The sequence below is a fragment of the Macaca fascicularis genome, chromosome 12 (assembly GCF_037993035.2).
Source record: "Macaca fascicularis isolate 582-1 chromosome 12, T2T-MFA8v1.1".
Lineage (NCBI taxonomy): Eukaryota > Metazoa > Chordata > Mammalia > Primates > Cercopithecidae > Macaca > Macaca fascicularis.
The window spans coordinates 103,064,643-103,087,488 of NC_088386.1; the positions used below are offsets into that span (position 1 = coordinate 103,064,643).

Here is a 22,846-nt window from a genome sequence, read left to right on the forward strand (position 1 = left end):
CCCCTCTAGAAATTCTCATGCAAGCAAGAAGCAAATAGAAACAGATAAGGTTTTCATACTAAGATAAGACTTCCCAGAGTCCAACTTCATTATTCAAAATAGACTTGAGCACATCGCACAAGTAAGTCAGTTTTCCCACTTGCTCTGAAGAACAAGCCATGTTCACTCAAACTAAGAGGTGACCTCAGTAACAATCAATCAACAGCAAGCCCTGCCTTGGGGATGGATTCCATAACGAGCAGGAAAGAATATTGTTCTAAAGAATGTCTACCATAAAACTTTTGAGGCACAAGACAAAACCCTTGTTGTTTATAGCAAGTCATTTAAAATACAATGCTATATACTTTGTGGCAAGGGGCATAAATCCCATTTCAATGGTTTAGTGTCTCTGACTACATGATAAAAATACATTCAAACATAGCTATTCAGACCACTTAAAGATAGGACCCAATATATTTCAACATAAAATTTTCACCTGGTAAAGAAACAGGGGAGAAGAACCAAAAAGTTTAGTTTCAACAAATCTTCATCCATGGCACTCTAAGTTTTTGTAAGATGGGGGAGTGCTTTTATGGCAAAAGTAGATATTTAAGAAGTTTGTATTCTAATGCCCTCCTCACTCAAAAATCCTAAAATTCCAGAATCTTGTATAAAACTACGTTGCTAACTTGCACTATCAGCTCAATTGGCTCTATCTTCTGGATTCAACAAAGAACCACTGATGGCAAATTTAAAATGTGACTAGCTCCAAATTTACTGCCCCCGTAAAGCTCCTATGTTTTCAACCAATGTTCTGATTCTAGGCATTTATTATATTAAGAATATATTTTAATGATATACCTAGTAGTGTTGTATCTGTCAAGGATTTTATTTTGGTGACATTTCAAAAGACTGGTTTTTAATCACACTTCTGGTAAAACTCTGCATTACTGAATAAGAAAATCAGATTTTTAACTGTGAATCAGCTTTGGGTCTCACTGTTGATTTTCAATGATAAGAACTAATGAATGGTTTCAATCTTCATTCAGCACTCATGTCACAAGTGTTCATTCAACTACTGTGCTCACAGCAAGGTACAAGGCTTTGTATGTGGTAGAGGGAGAAGATACAGCAGTAGATCCGTGTGATGCAGGTATAGAATGAACAATCACAAGTTAAAAATTACATAAATTCACATAAAAATATGATACCAAAAATAGTATAAAATGTGTTAAGTTCTTAGGGGCTGAGTGGACACCTAATTCTATACTCTACAGTAATGTAGTACTAATCAAGGAAAGCTTAGTGGACAAGGAAGTTTTGATTCTGTTTTGCTTATTGATTAAATAATAGCTCTGACTCAGTAGCTTCCCACTACTCTATGTTCGAAACCAATATGATGACCTTCTCCGGTCTAGAAATATGAATTATCCTCACTTGCTTCTTTTCTGAACTCCACTTCTCAAAAGTTTCCCCTTCTGTATTCCATCTCATTGCTAGAAATTATCACTTACATTTCTCCAATATTGAAGCCCTCAGTCTTGGCTCCATTCAATTCATTTCTGAATTATAAGATTCTACTCCTGAAATCTCCCTTAAATTTCTTCTTCCCTTTATGAATTATCACCTATCAAGCACAGTGCCTGGTACCTAACAGGTACATAATGTCTGTCAAAGACAAAGCCCACTTCATACTATTACTTTGATCATTATACCTCTTCTACTCTTCAAAAGCCATCTTTGAAACCCTACCCTGTACCATGCTGAGGAGGAAATCTTAGAAATGACACTAATACGTATCTCTGGGAATACAACTGCAAAGGTTCTTGAGCTTTGCCTAAACAGCAGTACCAGATCTTTGAGACACAGATATGTTTTAGGTAAAAATCAGGATGCCTGGGTAACATACCAAGACCCTGTCTCCACAAAAACTAAAAGAAAAGTAGCCGGGCATAGTGGCTTGTGCCTATTGTCCCAGCTACTCAGATGGCTGAAGTGGGAGAATCACTTAAACCCAGGAGTTCAAGGTTGCAGTGAGCTACGGTCATACCACTGCACTCCAGCCCTTTGGGCAAGACAGCAAGACCCTGTTTCTACAAAAAAAAAAACCCCAAAAACAACAAAAAGAAAAAACCGTTGACTCATGGGGTGTCAGATGTCCCTGAAGTAGTTCCCTACCTCCTCTACAATGACTTTTACATACTCAATCATCACTGCCTGTGCATAGAGTTTTTGTATCCATTTCTTTACAGACTATCCAGCTCAAAGATGGAAAAGTCACTAAGAAATTGTGACTATTAGAAGGTTCAGATCTCTTCATATTCAGAGTTCTGTGGAGCTGAGATATTCTAAATAAATTTACACACTCTTCTGGGAGGATTAAGTAACTTATCCAGTATGCCCTGGTGTGAATTGCAGGAGCACGAGTCGTATTTATGATGTAAAGATGGAGAGACACCTGATCACTAAAATGTGGAAAAATCTGGACCACTTCAGAGTGGCTATAACTTGCAATCCTAATACAGGGCATTCTTATTCCTTCTGAAAACTGAAGAAGCGTAAGTACCCATCGGGATGTACTGGACAGCCCTGTCAAATCATTATGAAATGACTGCTGTCTTAAGAAATACACTTCTTATATCTGCTGGAGATGAAGTTTAGGTAGAGGGGAAGATTTTGTCAATTGGAAACCAGGGTGAGGTGGTTAAAAACTTTTCTCATCACGAGTAATGGAGATTAAAATGTTAAGGTCAAGGAGGATTCTATTATTAGATTATTTCCAAGTCAATGAGAACATTTATTTCCAACATTGTTTGTAAATGATTATGAGAACTCTCATAAGAAATGTCCATGATAGGCCGGGCACACTGGCTCACGCCTGTAATCCTAACGCTTTACGAGGTCGAGGCAAATGGATCAATTGAGGTCAGGAGTTTGAAACCAGCCTGGCCAATATAATGAAACCCCACCTCTACTAAATATACAAAAAATTAGCCAGGTGGGGTGGCGTGCACCTGTAATCCCAGCTACTCAGGAGACTGAGGCAGAAGAATCACTTGAACCCATGAGATGGAGGTTGCAGTGAGCCAAGATTGCACCACTGTACTCCAGCCTGGGCAACAGAGCAAAATTCTATGACAAAAAAAAAAAAAAAGCCCATGATGTTTAATGGGAATTGAGGTATTAGTATTTCCTCATGGATTTTAATATATACACATATACATATATAGAGAAATAAATGTGTATATGTATGTGAGAGTATACATATATATATTTCCTAACTCCATCCACTGAAAGAGGCTACAGGCAAAGATCAACCCCAGTAGCAATGAGCACACTGAGCCCAGGGATCTTGGTTTCTAAATATCATTACCTAATAAAGGGAACCAGGACTCCCTAGATAAATAGTCGTTTGAAGGGCTGGAACAATGAAAATAAAAGTTGAGCCTAGAATATCATTGTGGTACCAAAATATGAGGACGTGCTCATAAAGTGATGAAGTCATGTCAGAAAGACTCAGAAGCCAACTTAAAGGAGTTCTCAATGGCCAAATGAAAAATATTAGGTTATAATTCATAAAATAAATATCCCTGAATCCATACTGATATAAATAACTGAAAATAAATAAATAAATAAATAACTGAATAAATTAAAAGATGGAAGGAAAGGGTCAGTTCCTCATTACAGTAAAATTATGATTCAAAAACACAGAAGGAATGATGGAAATAGAAAATCACCATTAGGCAAACAGCAAGGTAATAATGATTACAAGTAAGAATTATCAATGGATGCTAAAACCAGTAGACAGATGTATGATGAGAAACAAGGTATCTGCCTTGTCTCAAAGTATCCACCCAACAAAATATTTATTAATTACAAAGATAAAAATAATAACTTTACCGTGGAGAAACCTGGAAGAAACCACCCTAGCCATATGATCAAAGTTAGCAGAACAAGGAACCAGTAATACTGATCACGTGTACCCCTGATATGATATGCTGACAAGGGTACAATATTATTCTATGATATTCCTGTCAAAATGGATAACCTCAATCTAATCACAAGAAAACAGACAAATTTAAATTGAGGATTATTCTACAAAGGAAATAGCCAGTTATTCTTTAAGTGTTGGGTCACAAAGAACAAAGAAAGACTGAGAAGCTGTCACAGACTGGAGGAGAATGAGGAGATATGGCAACTAAATGCAATGGATCCTGGTCTGGATCCTGAACCAGTAAAAAGGACTGGTGAAAAAAATAATATAATTCAACGGAAATGTATAGATTAGTTAATGGTATTATATCAATGATAGCTTCCTGGTTCTTATAATTGAACTATGGCTGCATAACATTAGGGGAAGCTGGACAAACCATATTTGGTAACTCTACGTACTATTTCTGCAACGTTTCTGTAAGTCTAAACTAACTTCAAAAAACACAGAGAGAGAGATGAAGACCATCAGCAGGCTAAAAGTGTCCCTAAACTGTAAATTTGGATATAGAGTTCAAATGTTTTTCCACCAGAACCAGAGATTTACTCTGTTTGAATGATACTCTTGCCAGCAAACTCCAAATCTACGTCAGCAGATGTCAGTTTAATGACATAAATTATGCCTGTCTGGCACTCACCTTGGAGGTACAAGGCTTCCCTCAGCCTGACCTAACCATACAACTTGAGGCTTGAGCTACTGGATCAACCCCCAACCCCTAAAAAATTCATTACAGTCAGCAATGGGAAGAAAATGTTCCTGAGTGCAAAGTGATTTTCCTCTATATTGATGAGTCACAGATGAGCTTTGTGAAGACTCTCTTGATATCTCAACTTTGAAATGCATGGCTTCGCCTAGCTTCCTAATAAACATCACCTGAAATTCGTGTTGAAATGATCATCTTTAAACCTTTTTAAATACTCTCTTCTTGCTTTTCATAGCCTTCTTACTTGTTGCAACATACTTATTAAAAGTAATAATCCAAGACCTAGTTAAAAAATAATAGACTTTAAACCTATTACTGCCTACTACATCTATGATAATTTTCTTACGAGGACCTGACTTTTCCTCTCCATTTGTTTATTCAATCATTTGTTTGTATCAGTATGAGTTCATTTTTATTTTATTCTATGGATTGTAATCCACTATCATCATTATTCATTTTTGTTGCTCAGAGGCAAAAGTTTCCAGAGACAGAAGTTGAAAGAAAACAGGATAACTCAAGTTTTGTGGCACATATTAAGTTTATCAAAATCTCTCTGCTGCTGGCAAGAGGTAGTTACTTTCACAGCCTTGAGAAAAATAGAAGACACTTGGTCATATATGGGCATGATGCCAAGGTTACCAAATGGCTTCTGTTCAACCTGTCTTTATCTCATCATCAATTATGTGAAAGTTGCTGGTCAGGATTGCAAACATCTCCTGTCACTTTGACTATTTCCCCTAAAACCCCTACTTAAAGGGTTTCCTTCACCTGTTCTTCTTGTCCTTACTTTCCCATGCCCATATGCTTGAAACAATCTTCCTTTCACCTTCCCTCCCACTCATCGTTCTTTCATTCCAAGTTCAACATAAAGTCTATCCCCTTCAGGGAGCCCAATCTAGGAAAAAATGGAGTCAAGAAAATACGCTGACTATCAAGTGTTGAAAGACACCCCTCTTCAATCCTAGACAATTAAACAGTATTTCCAAAATAAATCTTAGAGTCCACAGATTGGTGGGATGTCTGGTTTATTAAGATCATGATTTTAAGAGCAATGACATTTCTTATACCGTATGTTACTAAACAGTAAAGTTAAGTGGTTAGAGCTAAACCTCTACTTCTGTTTTCTCACATGGCAGATATGTCTGTGTTTGAAGTGATGGAGAGTTGTAAGAGTTAGAACTTTCTGAAAAAAGGAGCTGGCATCGTCTCACAACTCCCATCCATTGCAACCACTATAACTACAATCATGTTTAGTTGGGGCAGACTGTAGTCCAGGCTCTTCACTGCCATCACTTTTCAAACAAATTATCTGGAACGTAAAAGGTTCTAGTTTTTATTTGTGTCTTTTAATTTGAACATAAGACAAAACCATTAGTATAATATTTTTGCTACTACCCAATAACTGTGCCACTTTGGGTAATTACTGAGAGTCTCTGGATCCATGTACACTCAAGTTAGTAAGTAAAACAAATTTAAAGAAACAAAGAAATTGCAATTTTCTAATGACTTTTTCTGGTACAGAGTCAATGAAATAAAAGGCCACCAACTACACTCAATGTTTCTAATCAATTTTCAGTCATTTGTGGTCCTTTAGCCAGCTACCCTTAATCTCAGTCATTCCACCCATCTCGCCTAAAAGGGCCAAGAGTTAAAAGTACAAAGAGATTAAACAAATTGGGGAGATAATGCAGATACAAAAGCATGGGAAACTGCAGCTTTCCACCATGTGGAAACTTGCAAAGTCATGCTCCCTCTGAGATCAGATCTGGACCTGAATGATGATGATGGTGGTGGTGAGGAGGATGATGCTTCTGGTGAAGAAGGGATGGACTTTGGTTCCTAGAAAGAATGTTCACCCAAGTAATCGCACAAGCAGGTAAACTACACTTGGCTGCCCACGGGAGCCCCTTTCTGACATTTATTGTGTGGTTTTTGTCATGTGGTATTAACCATGGTGTCACAGTCCCCAAAGAGTTTGAAGTAAAGAAAGAAACAAACCCCTTGCCTTTCTCCTGGGAGGGTCCCAAAGTTCAATTAGCGTTTTTGTGCTTTGAAATCTTCAAACATCCCAGAATGGAAATTCAGAGTGACACAAAACAAGCTACTGTTAGGAGGGAAATGTGGGCTTCTTTCTTCAAGCCACCTTTTAAAATACTCATTCTTTTCTAACTTATTAGATGTGTTTACATATCACTTTTCAGCAAAAAAGACAGATTCTCTGACTCCAGAAACCAACCTGAAAATCTGGATTGCAAAGACTGATATTGATGGCAACTTTGTGACTCTCTTTCTCTTCAAAGAATGATATGATGTAATGATTCTGACACATTCCTAGGCTTTCAAAATTAAGTCAGAATTGAAAGACAGGAAAGGATGTGGGAAGCATGGCCAGGGAGATCTGGTCCATTTTTGTCAGAAGTTGGAGGAGGAGAAAGATGTACTATGCTTAATAAACTCAGGAAGTCCATCAGAGATGCTCAGATTCCAAGCACCTGAACCTTGTTGCCCACCTTTCTGGGTTTCAACATTGTAAACAGGCTTGAGGAAGAAGGCGGTAACACTGAATCTACCTCATGGCAGAAAGGATAAATAAACCAGTGCAAGAATCCACCTTGTGAGACCTAGAAAGTGATTCCTAACAAGATATTAAGCACATGTTCACTTTTTCTTGACTTTCATGACCAGGAAATATTAGGAGAGAATGAATTTTGCCTAGAAAATGTGGATAATCAAGTAGACAGTATGAGTGAAAATCTTACTGCATTTTTTTAGCTATTAGCTTAAAAGAAAACCCACATCAATAGCACACCCCAGAGGTACAATAGTATTACACATTACTGTCAGGATTGCTGAACTCCATGAAATAACCAGGGGACTACGACAAATGCTAAGACTGCATTGCTTTTGACTTTCTCACATCGACTGGTTGCTGGAGCTGAAACCAAGTTATATATTTCCCTCTGGTAATCTGTAAATTTTGAGAGACAATGCTATGAAAACTAATTTAATTCTAAACAAACACGAAAGTTGAAAAATTTCTATCAAAACCTCTTCCGTATTTCTCTTCTCCTATTTTCAACAAACAAAGAAAATAATTGTTTGTATATGTTTCCTTGGGGAGGTGGGTGGTGAAGGGGAGAAAGGAGACAAGATTAAAGGCCTGGGGAGAGGGTGATGTCTTTGAAATTACTTTCCCCAGGCACATGATGCAAAGCAGCCTCAAATACCCCTTTCATCTTCCAAGGATTCCTTAGTTGCAGTGCATAAAAGAAATTCCCAAAACAACTCAAATCTAAATTAACTGTCAAAGTGAACTTTCAAGTCACATAACCTGGGCAGAGCTGGTAGCTGTGGCCCAGGCCTCACACCCTTTGAAGGAAGGCACTGGGTTCCCCTACACTGCCAACAACTTGGAAATGCACTTTCCTCATTCATAATGTCTGTGATCCTCAAAATTCAATGCAACCACTAGGGACATGATGGCCCATGCAGAGAGGCTTCTCTAACTTGGTTTAGAGTTGTTTTTCCAGATGTTACTCTGCAGGACACACTGACTGGGAGTCTACTGGCCGGGCCTCTACCCACAGTTGCAGGCAGCCCTTTAGAAGAGCTGCTCACTATTACTTGGCCACTGGACTATACCTAAATTCCAGCTTCTGAGTAGTAAAGAGACAACACTGCTCATGCAGAGCTGGGGCCTAGAAGATGCTTCTGTATGCTATCCCCTCATCTCCTGTGCCCTCATCTCCCAACCAGGCCCCTATTCAGGTTGGCACACACTGGTGGAAATCCCATTTGTCACATATAGATTGAAAGCAAGTTGCATTAGATGGCCCTGCTTGGGTCATTACACTTCCACGGACAAAATGAAATTCACACCTCAAAGAGTCAATAAAAAATAATCCTACTCATACTACTGGTAAGTGCAAAGGGCTAGATCTGGACTGAAAGTGAGATTTAAGAATGAGAAAATGCAGGAGAGACACTCCAATGGGAAAACCCATCACAGCCCATGACAATGGCAACTAGTCAGTCCCTGCTCTGAAAGGAGAGGACTCTAACCAGTTCATCAAGAGCCCACGGACTTGGAAGGAGGCCTCTTTTCAAAAGAGTGATGGCTTCCCAAGAACAACAATGGCCCTGTCGCTTTTTCAGCTTCCCATTAATTTTCCATAAAGAGCAGTTTTCTTGACGAGCGCTTGTGTCAGGCAGGGCCTGATGCTTCAGAAACCTGTAATTATTCTTGGCTCCCCACCCCCTACAGCCTCTGCACCTGTGTCAGTTCAAGGCACCAGCTGGCCATGTCTTGCCTCCTGCCTCTTAAGAGGGGGAGGGGGGGAGCCATCATTGAAAACCCAAACTCACATTACTCGCCTCTTCTTCCAAAATGCAACAACAAAACAAAAATTTTAAACTCACCAATCTCATTCCTTCCCCCAATGTATCTTGCCAAAGGAAACAAATAAACATTAATTGGCTAGAGAGCCCTCATTCAAACCAAAATTACTGAAAAACACAGTAACAGGGAAAGGTCTGACAAGGGATTATTAATCCTGTTTTACAGCCCGCTCTTATGCACCCCCACCCGCTCCCGTTAACTTTGCACACACACTCACACACCCTCCTCAAACTCCCTGGGCCCCTTTACACTCAGTGGCCAAGATGGGAACATGCCGAACCAGTTACATCATCTCCCCTTCCTCTCCCAAATCACTTGCACAGGCTGACTCAGGCTACTGGGATTTTTTTTTTTTTTTAAAGCAAACTCATTTCATTGGCTCCCTCCTGGAACACAGTTATCTCCTTCTCAGTTGGGTTAATTAATATACCCTTCCCCTACCCCCATAAAAACACACAGACACATACGATTACTTCTTGTACTCCAAAGCACAGCTGCACATGTGTACAATGTTCTTTCTCTCCCTGGCAGCTTGAATTTCCCAAGAAAAACAGGTTCAAAGCCCACTGGGGCCTCAGTGGCAGATGCAATTTAGTGACTGGTAATCATAGAGGATGCTTTCAAAACGGAGAACTTTAAGGAACTTCCACTGTGGAATGTTAAAGGCAAGGTGGGGGCACTAGGAGGAAAGTATGTTCTACTCAGAATGCATAAAATGGCAGCCAAAAACATAATGAAGTCAAGCCCTAAGCTGTTTTTCCTGACATGGATGGTTGTTGTACTTTTACTTGAGATACCTGGACTTGATTTCCCACAATGTTTAAGGTGGCTGTGTGGGTGTGCCAAGTGCTGCTCACCCCAGTGAAAGAAACAGACTGGCCATTTGCACACTGAGAGGCAGAAGAACAGGGGCCCAAGCATTGGCCCTGGAGCCAGACTGCCTGGGTCCAGTATCACGTTACACTACGTACTAGCTCAATCCCCCTGGGAGAAGTTAATTAACCCCTCTGTGCCTCAGTTTCCTCACCTGTAAAGTGGGGTAATAGTAGTACCTACAACGCAGGAGCATTGTAGGAGTTCAATCCATTGATATATGCCAAGTACTTGGAAGGGCCTGGCATGCACACTCTGTATGTTGTAGCTATTCAATAACTAGTGTTCTTTTTCATTACACTTCCAAATATATACACTTCCAAAGATATAAAGAAACCTATTGAGGGCATGGAGATGGAAAATAAAAAATACCAAATAAGTATCCAGGTGAAGTAAACCTGTTGGATATAAAAGTTTAAGTAAGCAGCGGACTCTGAGTTGGGAAGATCAACCCTGACTAGCTGGGTGACTTTAACTTCAATGGGCTGTTTTCTCATCTACCAGCTGAACTTCTAGGGGCCTGCTAATCTGGAATTCTATGATGAAGCGAAACAGTAATAGGAGAGTGAAGACTGAACAGTGAGAAAGGCTCATTCAGAACAAGTTCAGAGGAACTGATACATAGCTCTGCTGTCACTGGGTGGTTAAAAAAAAAAAAAAAAGAGTTTGGAGAACCTGAAAGAAAGTGAAGAACCTGGAAGAAACCTCCTCTGACAGGGACCTCATGGCCTTTAATAAAAGCCCTAAGACACTCAATAATCCATGTTTACAGGACGCTATGAAGGTTTAATTTCCTGCTTCACCATGGATACAAGCCTCACAGCATCTAAAATGTAAACTTCACGAGAATGTGACTCCTCAAAGATACCAGACCTGTGCCTGACTTGCAGCCTGCTTCAAGCATTTGTCAAATGAATGAATGAATGAATAATTGAATCAACTCCCAAACAAACAATCGAAGTGAAAGTCAACAGTGATCACAATCCTAGGTAGGAAGAGATTCAAGAGTATCACAAAAGCCAGAAATGATTCCTTCTTCACCAAAGGAACATCAGAAGCAGTGTGTATGAGTTTATTACCAACATTTCTGGTAAAACACATCAGTATTTTCAGATTTAACTATAGGTGTTATTTACTTGTCTCTAACGTTTTTCATTTGAAAAAAAAAAAAAGTAAATGCTTACTGTCTGGGACAGATCTGGATTTCTAAACAGAGAGGCCAATCTAGGTTCAGAGGGTAGCCCTGAAAGTATGCACCTGTGTGGGAAGTAAAAGCTGTCTCCTTGCCCTGGAGAATGCCCTCTCCCTCTGCCACTTCCTCTTTTCTCCTCTGGCCTCCAGAAACCACCAGGAAGAGAAGCAATTAAGACGAGTGAACAAAACGCTATTTTCAACTGTCATGTTTTATTGGTGAAAAGAACTCTGGCCTGGGAACCAGGTTCGGTGCCTCCCTTTCGCACACCACCCCTCCCCTTTCCAGCAAACTACTGAATCTGAGTAGAGAATTCACTTCCTTCCCTGAAAAATGGATGAACCACACTCTCAAAGACTCCTTCTGGCTCAAACTTCTTGCTGATAATCCTTCAGTGGCCTGTTGTCACTCTCAGTTCCTTACCACGGGAAACCAGATCCTACATGATCTGACCTTACTCTCCTCTAATCCTCCCCTTCTCCCCTTCAGACACGACACTTCTCGCACAAATGCCCCCAGTTCATCCCTCTCTCAGAGCCCTAGTAACTCCGTCCACATCCGAGAACGCAGACTGCCCAGGTCACTGCACACCTGTTTCCTTTTAATCGATTATGTCTTAGCTTCATTGTCACCTACTCAGAGAATTCTTCTTTGACCTGCCTAGAGAAACTAGCCCAAACAGCCCATTCATTCTTCATCATACTACCTCATTTTATTTGCTTTTTAGTACTTACCAAGTCCTAGAAAGGTCTAAATTATTTGCTTGCATGTTTATCATTTATCTTTCCCTACTAGCATGGACGTTTCAGGAGAACAGGGATTTAGTCTACGTACCAGTGAATCCCCAGCACCCAGCACAGGGCCTGGAAAAGACATCCAAAACATACTAGTTGAATCAATCAATGAACCAATGAAGCCACTAATCAATCCTGGAATTCCAGGGAACACGTGAGCTGGTGTCTCCAGCCAGAAAAGCTATCCTAAAATGCTCACCTTATTAGGTCAAAAGGCTCCCTCATCATTTCTCCTCAGTTTGAGTTTTTGCACTAAGAAGGCACTTGCTGATACGAACTCATCAGACAGAAGCCAAACGGAGCCTGTTTTCAGGGTGGAGAGGTCGGCTATGGGTGCTCGTGGCTGCCCATTTCAAATAGACACAAAGAGGGCTTTTCTCCTCAGCAGTCCATATTGCATCATGCATTCACTAACATGAACAAAACCCACCCCTCCCCTCTCCTCACCTGCAAGATGACTCCTTATTAACTGGTATCCTGGGGGAACAGATCAAAGAGAGAGGCTCAACCCACTTTATTCCCATTTCTATCACCTAACAGGATCTCCCTGAGAAAGGCAACTCCAGCCACTGGTCTCGAAGCACTTGAGGGTCACAGAAATTCATTCCCTGACATTAGCAGCCCCACTTCTATCAGTCTTTACATGAAAGGCCCTTAAATGAAGAGGTCCATTCAAACCCAGCAGTTGGCAAGGACTTATGTTTTCTGTAAGCCCCACATGCCACTTACACAGGTGAGGTCCTTCAAAATTCCTATGTGGGCCCATCCTGGTGTCTTTGCCATAAATTCCTAAACACAGAAGCTTTTCCTTCCCTTCCACGCCCTTTAAGAATTTTACATGGAAAGGTATCTTTACTGAGAAGTGCTATTTATTTCAGGATCATTATTTCGCAGATACAGAACCCTCGAAAACTGAACCTGGAAGTGAGCCAAAATCCAGTTACGAGGGTATGGAGTTTGAACTAGGCAAGAGTGGAGGATGGAAATATGGCATATAAGCAGTACAGGGCTCCTATGAGTGTGAGTGTATGTGTGCATGCACATGAGCGCATAGTGTGCCACTGTCAGTGAAGTGTATTTAAAATACATTCTATTTAATGTATTTTGGATGCCTTTCTCTCTAAATCTTTTGTTGTCCCCAGAGTCACAAAGCTGTTCTTTTTCTTATTCATTATGTCAGGCAACAGGAATCCTTCCCATGCTGGCTGGGGAAAGATGAGGGAGAGAGGAAGAGTTGATGTTCTATCATGTAAAGAAAAGTAAAATTGTGCTTAGTCCAATTCTGAACCCCATTACAATGTTGCAGATTTCAAATTAACAATTCAACCCAACATGACAGGGAAAAATCCAGTGCTGAGACCCTGAAGTTTGGATTCCAGTAGCTCTGGCACCTCACTTAACCTTAGGTGGCTTGACTGATACCGAATGACATGCACTTTAAGGCACACCAGACTCTCATTGAAGAAGAGACACTAATTTGAATCATCACTGCCATCCCCTCTCCCCTTTGTTCCTGTCTGAACCAATTTCCATATAGTTTCAAAGAAATCATCAGCCCATGCAAAGGGGAAATCCCAGTGGATCAAGAGCTACATTAGCAGCATAAGGGGAAAAATCTAATTTCCAATCCAGTTGCTTTGTTGTTTCAACCTCCAAGGAAGGTTGCTACATATGCACAACACAAATTAAGTTTTAAAACACCATCATGATTTAAAATTAATAAAAACTCTCCTGGGAAAAAGGTGGTCCTTGGTACAAATCTTCTCATACAATGAAGGTCAACTCCACCAGAGCTTGTGGGTGGTCTGGGTCTTTGAGGTCTCAATCATCTCAGCCAAAAAAATATTTAAGAATAGCATATATTCATTGAAACCATTGCATCTGCTACTTACAGTTAATGATGAGTTTATTCTTAGTCTAAGGCAGTATCCACATTAAGAATTCTTAAACTACCTTGTTGACAGATCCCATGGAAATGTATTTTAATGGTCCAAATTAAGAATTCTTTTTTGGCATGACAAGATATGCCAATACGATTTCCTAGTGCCCTAGTTACCAGAATAAAACTCATGGCAAGACACCAGTATGACTACATCATTAATTAACCTGAACCACATACCGGAACACTGCTGCTAATAAAACTCCTCTATAAAGAAAACATGTTTTCTCTGCTGAGAATCCTGGAATGTAGGCCCCAGCAGAGCCGCTGCCTTAATTAGGGAGATATTTTGATGTTTGTGTCTGTGTCTGTGATTGCCATGAAATTTGGTCATTTATTTGGCTTGATCTTCAATAATTTGAGTTCTTCCTTGTGTGTGCTTTTTCGGAAAAGAAAATGAAAATGGCATCTACACTATCAGGATTTGCTAACAACTATGTGAATGAAAGGATCATTTTTTGCTAAGGTAGGGGATGCTTTAGCCTCACTGTTTTAAAAGCACACCCTGAGCTTTCAGCCCACAATGTACTGAATCAGAGACCTGTAGAAACCTTCCATTTTCTCTAGAAAACAGGCTGACAGAAACAGGAACAAAGTTATAACAACTCTAACACCCAGGTGAAACTGGGATTCTTCCAATCCATTCCATATGAAATGACATATATTTCTTTTTTCTTTTACAGAGAATTCTTTTGTGAAAAGCATCTGAAAATGCTTGTCAATACTTACCTTGTAATCTTGTAACCTTGGAGTCCCCCCTGTGAGACTATAATAGGCAGCAAAGATTAAAATCCCCATTCTATTTATGGGGAACCTAACTTAGTAAAGAAAACTGAGTTTTTCACTGTTCTGTAACCATACTACCAAAAAGACCAGAAACAGAATGAAGACTTTCTTGGCCACTAACAATTAGGGTTTTTTTCTGGTCCAACCCTGAACTTTCCACCAAGGATCTCAAAACATTTTAAAAATCCAACAAACCATTATCTCTTAGTACCTTGGAAAAATAAGGATTCCTAATGAATATTTTGGATCTTCTCAAGTTGGAAACCACCAGATCCCAAACTTCATTTCATAAGCTTTTCAACTACATTTCTCTAAGTGAGACTGGGGCAAGTGGTCTCAGTTTTGACAACACCCTTAATTATGCAACTTCCGAGTTTTCTCTGCTCATTGCATGTCTTGGTTGAACTGTTAAAAGCAAATGGGATTTCAGACATTTCAACCTGTCAACATCAAGTGTAGTCATTGAGAGGAAAAGAGAATTAAAATCATTTTTTAAGATTTTTTTTTTCTTTTTTTGAGACAGAGTCTCGCTCTGTCGCCAGGCTGGAGTGCAGTGGAGCGATCTCGGCTCACTGCAACCTCTGCCTCCCAGGTTCAAGTGATTCTCCTGCCTCAGCCTTCCGAATGCCTGGGAGTACAGGTGCATGCCACCACACCCAGCTAATTTTTGTATTTTCAGTAGATGTGGGGTTTCACCTTGTTGGCCAGGATGGTCTTGATCTCTTGACCTCGTGATCTGCCCACCTCGGCCTCCCAAAGTGCTGGAATTACAAGTGTAAGCCACCGCATCCGGCCCATTTTTTTAAGATTTGAATTGAGAAAACTTATAAACACAATTTACTGAAGACCTTATTTTGGTTATTGGATTAATACCAAATACACAGAAACTCAAATTTATATAATTTTTAAAGGGGGGATTTGAACCTGCTATCCAACATTTTAAAAAGCATTTTCTAATTTTAATAAATATGAATATACAAATTGGACTAAGTAAGTCAACATTTTTCTCCCAGTCCTTAGAGACTAATGCATTTTCCAACACCAGTATTATCAATCACCCATCCCTTTTGTTCAAAATAGAAAATGCAGTGAGGAAAAAAAAAGCATGTAAGAAATAGAAGCAACAAGGGGAGGAAAAATAGGAGCAATGGAAAACAGATGAACAGTAAGCATCTCATTCTTGTATTAAAATCCTGGATGCCAGTAGCTGCTCCCATCAGTAACACGTCTCTAACCAAGAGGATCATCAAACTCTGGGAAGCAGATCACCTCAAGGGCACAATTTACACTTGGCCCTGCTCCCTACATGGAGCCTAAACATTAAAGTGGTTGTGTCTATAATCAACTGTTAGTAACAGACTAAAAAGAAGGGTGGGTCAATGGGTAAGGAAGACAACTGTGATTCAGAAATGTATGGTGGTAGAAGACCATCTTTGTTAAAAGCAGACAACTAAGTATCTCATTGTAAGGGGTACCTGATCAGTCTTGGACACCAAATCCTTCAACACTGAGACTTTTTATATGTATGTAAAATAAAAGACAATGTGGAGTCATGGAGAGAACACAGACAAAAGTCAGGATGACTTCCACCAGCCCCTTCTACGTAATTAGCTCTATGCATTTCCTCAAGTCATCTCATCTTCAGTCTCCAGTTTCTTTATCAAGAAACCAAACGTATTAGTAAAACGAATCAGATATATAGATATATAAAATGGACTCTCTCTCTCTCTCTCTATATATATATATCCTTGCCAATGGTATGAAAATTCTCTGTGAATATAATAAACTTCTCATGACCAAATCTTGTTTGTTGACGGAATCAGGGTATGACGAAAATGGAATTCCCTACTCTGATCCCTCTGCTTATAGCAGTGCCATCCTCCGGGTATCTCAATTTCAGACTCTGGACTGCAGTTTCTGCTCAGTCTCCTAGACAAGGTCCCATGATACAAGACCACGTACTTGTCCTTAGGGTGCTGCAGTAGATAGATGCTATTTCTGAGGATGCTTTCCTCTAAAAGGTAACACATCTTCCGATAAATCTAGGTTAGGAATCAAATTCAAACACATTCAGGGGCCAGGAGCATAACATACATTAGTGAAACAGTCAAGGAATATGACAATAGGGAGGGGCGGGGACTGTGGTAAACTGGATGGCACATGCCATCTAAAACGGGAAGTTGCTACATAGCACCAGTTCATCGGTATCATATGGAAAACAGCCAGAGTTGGCAAGTGTTTTTAAAGGAAGCCCAAATCTTTTGGGGTTTATGTGAAATCTCCCCAATTGTTTAAATGTTGGCAACTTATATTAAAAAGTTAGAGTGCGTAAGACAAGCAAAGGGCCCACAGCTGCCAGTTTGAACCTTCTATTCCAAATGAAAGAAGAGGTAAAAGAAAAAAAAACCAGAGGCATATTTGGGCAGTTCTTTCTTACCTGTGGATCCAAATTATGGTGTAACTGTCTCTTAGGGTAGTTACCAGCTGGAGAACCTTAAGCCTCACGTCCCACAGAGTTTCCCTAAGAAATCCCTTATTTGAGGACAGACCCAGCTGAAGGAAATAATGATGAACTGCACTTTCATTCGGCCCCGCTCAGCTCCTCCTGCCCTGCAGTACTCGGCTGGAATTCCTGCTCTCAATAACAATCTTGTCACAAGAATGAGAGATCTGTAGAGAAGGCACCAAGAAATGTCAAGCAGGAAGAGGCAAGAGCTCTGACAAATCCAATGAGCCTTGAGGTCTGGCACCAAGCTTTAAACTTCTTTTGAGCATAATCAATAGCTGCTCAATAAATACTTCTGCATTGAATTCTTTAAAAATCTTGATTAGGAGCTACTATTATTTTTCATTGCATGCTCTTCTCTGAGGTGACTGGGAGATTGGTAGATTTTGCCCAGTAAGATAATGCCGAGGGAGAAAAAGCGCTGCTAAGATAAACAGGTGACACCTGTTTGAACTCTGATGGCCTTTCAGGGGCAGGGTCTGTTATCTTGCACTTCTTTCAAATTAATTCAACAATTATTTACTGAGCTTCCACTTTATATAGGACACTGTGCTGGAGACTTCAAGGGATTCCAGAGCTCAATACCTGCCTACAAGGCGCTCATGGTATCATAGGAAGAGAGGGATAGAAATACATGCAATTCAAGATAACACAGCACAGGCGACTAAGAACTAGGCTGAATAAAATGGTACGGCAACACAAAGAAGGCACCCAGTCACTCTCCCTGCAGAGGTCAGTGAAGGCCTTGTGAAGAAGTCACATTTGGAACAGACCTTGGCAAATGAGTGAACTTTTGCCAAGCAGAGAAAGGCAGCAATGACATTCTAAAAAGTGCACACAGTGTGAGCAAGGGTGTAGAGAGGTGAAAGTTCCACTGTGTGTCTGGAAAAGGATGAGCAGTCTAGGGTTCCGATGCATGGGGTACGCGTTACTGAGCAGCAAGAAACGCACCCCCTCAGGCCTAAAAAATGTCTTCTATTTTTGGCTGACAATTACACTGGTGGTTTGCTCTGGGTTAAGCTTTGCCAATGCGCTTCTAAAAGGCAGTAGCTGTTTCTCTAGATCTTCCGTGATACTCAGGGAAAGATTAAAGAGCTCAAAAGATACTAGTGAAACCCAGTAGCCGTATTTATGTTGCCCAGTGATATTCCTGTACCTAAATGTCAAAGAAATCATTCAAGGCATTTTATTTTTCAGATTGATACTCCCAATTTAAAAAACAACATAACAAAAACATAAATCAAAATGAGGACAAAACCCAAAAAGATGGAAATAAATACTACCAAAAAAAAATGTTAGCTAAAATACAATGCCACTGGATCAAGCACAGAATTCAACTCATCTCTGAGTTGCCTAGTAGCTGAAGCAAGATCAACAATGAGTTAAGAAATTCATCATCAAATACAAGACACGTCAGTTCCTCAGAGATCAGTTGATCTTCACACGTAAGGTTTAAAGTAAAAGGAGAAGGAGGAGGACCAGAAAACAAGGAAGAGGAACAAAAGGAAGAAATGACATGAAAAAAAAAAAATCCCTCCGCTTACCAAAAAAAAAAAAAAAAAAAGTTAAAATGTTTTTATGTAAAACCCTCAAATATTTTGTCAGTTGAGGGAACTGAAGGTTCAGGGCTTGGGTATGTTTTTCTGCTTTGTAGCCTCTCTCTGTTGATGTTTTTCTGGCTTTCTAAGCAAAGAGGAAACCTCACCCATTCCTGTAGACATGCATTTATGGCCACATTCTCCTGGCCAGTAACCCTCAGTGGCTCGTGGAGGCTCTCTCAAGGGTGGCATATCAGGCAAATGGATTTGGCTGTGGAGCTACTGCTTCTGTGGCTACTACGCAGATTCAACGCAGGCGCCTTCAGCGAGGGCTCCAGGGCAAGGCTCACTCATTAAGGACAAAATGTGCAGGCACGTTTGACCTTTGGAAATCCAGCCCTGGTCTGAAGCTTCCAGATTCAAAACAAAAGCTTTGGAGCCGGAAAGAGAGTTAGAGGAGGCACACTTCCAGCTTGGGGCCCATCCCCCACATATTCCCCCTGTGACTGCGAGGCTCACAAAACCAATAGAGCAGCATTATTAACTCTGCAATATCATGAGAGGGCTTTGCTCTCTGCCTTGGTGGAGAGAGAGAGGCCAGGGGAGGGGCAGGCTGGCTCCAGGGGAAAGGATGCTTCATTAGAGTCTTAATTCAAGGGAGGCAACTGCTGTGTAAGCGCAACAGATGAACACAATGTAGAGAGGCTCCCATAAAATCCCTGGCCCTGCTCTAGGAGTTGTCACAGTGGCGGGAGGCGGGTAAGCATAGCTAGACTGAGCAAAGGCTGGATGGCAGAGAGCTGTCGTTTGGTATAGACTTCCAAAATGCCAGCGAGTGAAAAGTCATGTCAAGGGGCTAACCTAAGGCAGAAGTTTCAAATGTGTCATGCAAATGGGGGGCTCCTTCATCTGCAGTCACAAATTTTAAAGCATCCACTGTCAATCATTTTTCACTCTGTTTTCTTGGGTTACTGACAAGTACCCAAATGAACACTTCCAAATTTTTTCACCAGAACGAAATAATAGCTCTACTTCATGGAAATGACACCACCAACCCTATCCTTGTGTTCCTTCTGATTTGCCTAGGACTGCCACCCAGCTGGGTCACTGTTTCCCTCTCATAGGTCCTATGACCCAAGCCAGCTGCCTCTATCACCAAGTCAGTATCACCAACTCCAATGACACCCAATGAACACAGGTTGGCTCAGTCTTCCCCTTTCTTTGAAGATTTGCGCTGGGCTTTCGGTCATCCTGCCACCATCCCCAAGCAGCTTCCGTATCTGTCATTGCAGGGCAGCAAATCTGCTGACATTAAAGGTAAATCAACTAAGTTTTCAAACCTTAATCCCCAAATCCTTCCTCCAGTCATGCAGATCAAGTAAATGTTTTATCTTTATGAAGTCGTGGTTGGCTTCAGCTTCTCCAATTCTGGCGTTTGAGTCTAGATAGAAGGTTAAGTACCCTCTGCTGCACATCAGACTTGTATCAGTTCAATCCATTTGCTGTTAAAGAAGCATCACGCTTCCCAGAAAGGTTTTTTCCCCTTTAGCCACATCCCAAGCCAGAATCAGACAAATGCAGCCTGAAGTATTTACTGATACGATTTACATCTCTCAACAGGTACAATGACAACTCACCAGTCAGTTCTGGGGCAGAACTTAAGAAATGGAACTCTCATCATATCTATATTATAAAAACAAATTGCCACCACTGATGAACATAACTACCTGCCGCTTACACACACACAGACTTTGTTATGAAACATTGTGCAGTAACATATCATTAAGGCCTTACTGGCAGGCTCAGTCAAAATCTCTTATTTGACATGATCTAATATGTAACATGGAAAGACCCAATAACTTTTCCTATTCTTTACTTCACTCATTTTTTTCCAATGGAAGAAATACTACAAATATACTAAGAAAGAAGTTGAGGGTTTCTTGTAATGAACCTTTAAACAATAATACATCTATTCAACACTATCAATATGCCTACTATATAAAGTATGACAACATTTTTGCTTAGCAAGATGAAAATTACAGGTAGACACACGGATGGGAAGTTGTAAAATCCAAAAAGAGACTAATCATAAATGAAATACAGGTGTCTGAAAGTTGTAAGTGTTCTCAAATGTCTGTTCCATTTTAGATTCCTTTTGAGTGGTAACTGTAAACTTCCAGGAAAAAGTTTGAGAAGAACGTTTTTGGGAAGATGAGTAGAAATATTCCTTGATTATGTCAGATGTGACTGTGAATGTCACTAACAAATATTCTTTCCTGGCACCCTAATCTTTCCCTTATTTCCCAATCACAATGTAAACTTCTGTGCCTATTTATCTTCCAGGTCCATCTCTAGACTTTAAGCTCCACAAGAGCAGGGGCAATGTCAGGTTCACCACTGCATCCTCAGCACCTAGCACAGTGCATGGCACACAGAAGGACCCCAGGAAAGGAAGAAAGAGATAAGAATGAGGAAAGGAAGGAGAAGGGTAGAGAAATTAAGTGAATTAAAGAAAGAGAACCAAAACAATCACCAAAAAGAAATAAACTACAGCGATGAAATTAAGTATTCTCTACTTACTTCTCAAGAGTTGCAATGGTTTATTATGAACGAGTGTGACCATTCTAATGTCTTCATTCCTTGCTGATGGGTGATGGACCCTGCTCCAGCAAGGGCCAGTCAACTGCAGGACTACAAGTAAATAACATTCTGATATAAAGTGACCAACAGGCAAGTGGACAGGTGAATACATAAAGGACAAAGGCCTCTATGCAGCCAGAGTGTCTCTGAGATTCTCCTGTTCTCATCTCTTTATATATATCACCCATCCTTCCATTGAGGTTACCATCTATATTCCTCACATTCTCTCCATTTTCTCTTGCAGGCGACTTTGGGGAAATTCAAGACACACTAGAATTAAGCATTTCTTGGATCACTCCCCTCCCCTGACCACTCCCAGTCACTTTCTGGCCTGTGCTCTTCAAGTACCAAGGCCTGGAGCAACATGGCCTTGCCCCCTTCCCCTGAGTCAGACCAATGTAAAGTTGTCACTGCTGCTTCCCGTCTTGCTTTCTGCACCCAACCGCTTTCCCTTGCTTTACTGGACCCTCCCCTTTGCCTCCTCTGGAATATTCCCTCTTCTCTCAGTCTCCATTCTCCTTAGGGGACCCTTTCTGTTGTCCTGTGTTTCCCTTGGGGGTCTCCACTCCCACAAGTAAATCTTTTCCAGGATATCCGGGAAGTAAGGCTTCTGGACTTCCTTTCTTCTTTTTACTTATTCCTGCTCAAGAGAGAAAGTGGTAACATTGGAAGAAAAAACAAAAAGAAGAAAACAACCCAGAAAAACAGAAGAGAAAACAGTGCATGGCTCATTCATCTCTCATCCGGCCTCTTTCCTGGAGGGCTTTACTCTGCCCTCTTCCCTGGGGGAAGCAGCTTGGGGCCGGAACATGAATGCCCCACTGATGCCCAGATAGGACAGGTAGGGTATGGAGATTCCTGGCAACCTGCTATTCTATGCAACATATACTTTCCTGTGGTATGAGTCAGCCCATGGGCTAGAAGGGGTTGAGCACAGGGTAAGTACGGGGAAGCTAGATTGAGACCGTACCTGCCAACTGGGTATAAATCCAGTTTCATTAATAATAAAGCTGATATTTGACGTCTGTCTGGTTCCTATACCTATCTTCTCAAATAGGTTAAGAGAGGGGTGAAGTGTGGCAAATTTGTTGCTCCCATTAAAAGAACAGCAATTGTACTGTAATTACAGACAGTGGTTAGTGGTCCAAATTATTGGTCCTCTTAAGATGCCTGCTATTTTTTCAGTTAACAAATAAAATTTCAAAAAAACAGAAACACAGGATAACATAAGTGGTCCACCATGCCATCACCCAAATTGCTCTTAAAAAAAGTAAAAGCAATGATCATATATGAAGGTCAAAAACATTGAAACAGAACAGAAAAGGTATAAAAAGTAAAAATCTGCCTTTCTTTGCCCCCAGCACTCTCCCCTCCTTCTCCCTCAACTTGTCAAGTGCTTATATATCCTTTTATTTGAAGTGTTATGCATATCAGCATACATAATAGACACTTTTATTCCTTCTTTTTTTCCTCATTTACAGAAGATAATTGGCTTTTCACTTTAAC

At 40.6% G+C, this 22,846-nt stretch overlaps 1 protein-coding gene across 5 annotated transcripts in view; it reads right to left on the minus strand.

Annotated features, from left to right (window-relative positions):
* KLF7 (KLF transcription factor 7) overlaps positions 1–22,846 on the minus strand; it is an 88,589-nt gene that overhangs the window by 47,103 nt on the left and 18,640 nt on the right. The gene's annotated exons all lie outside the window — the stretch shown is intronic.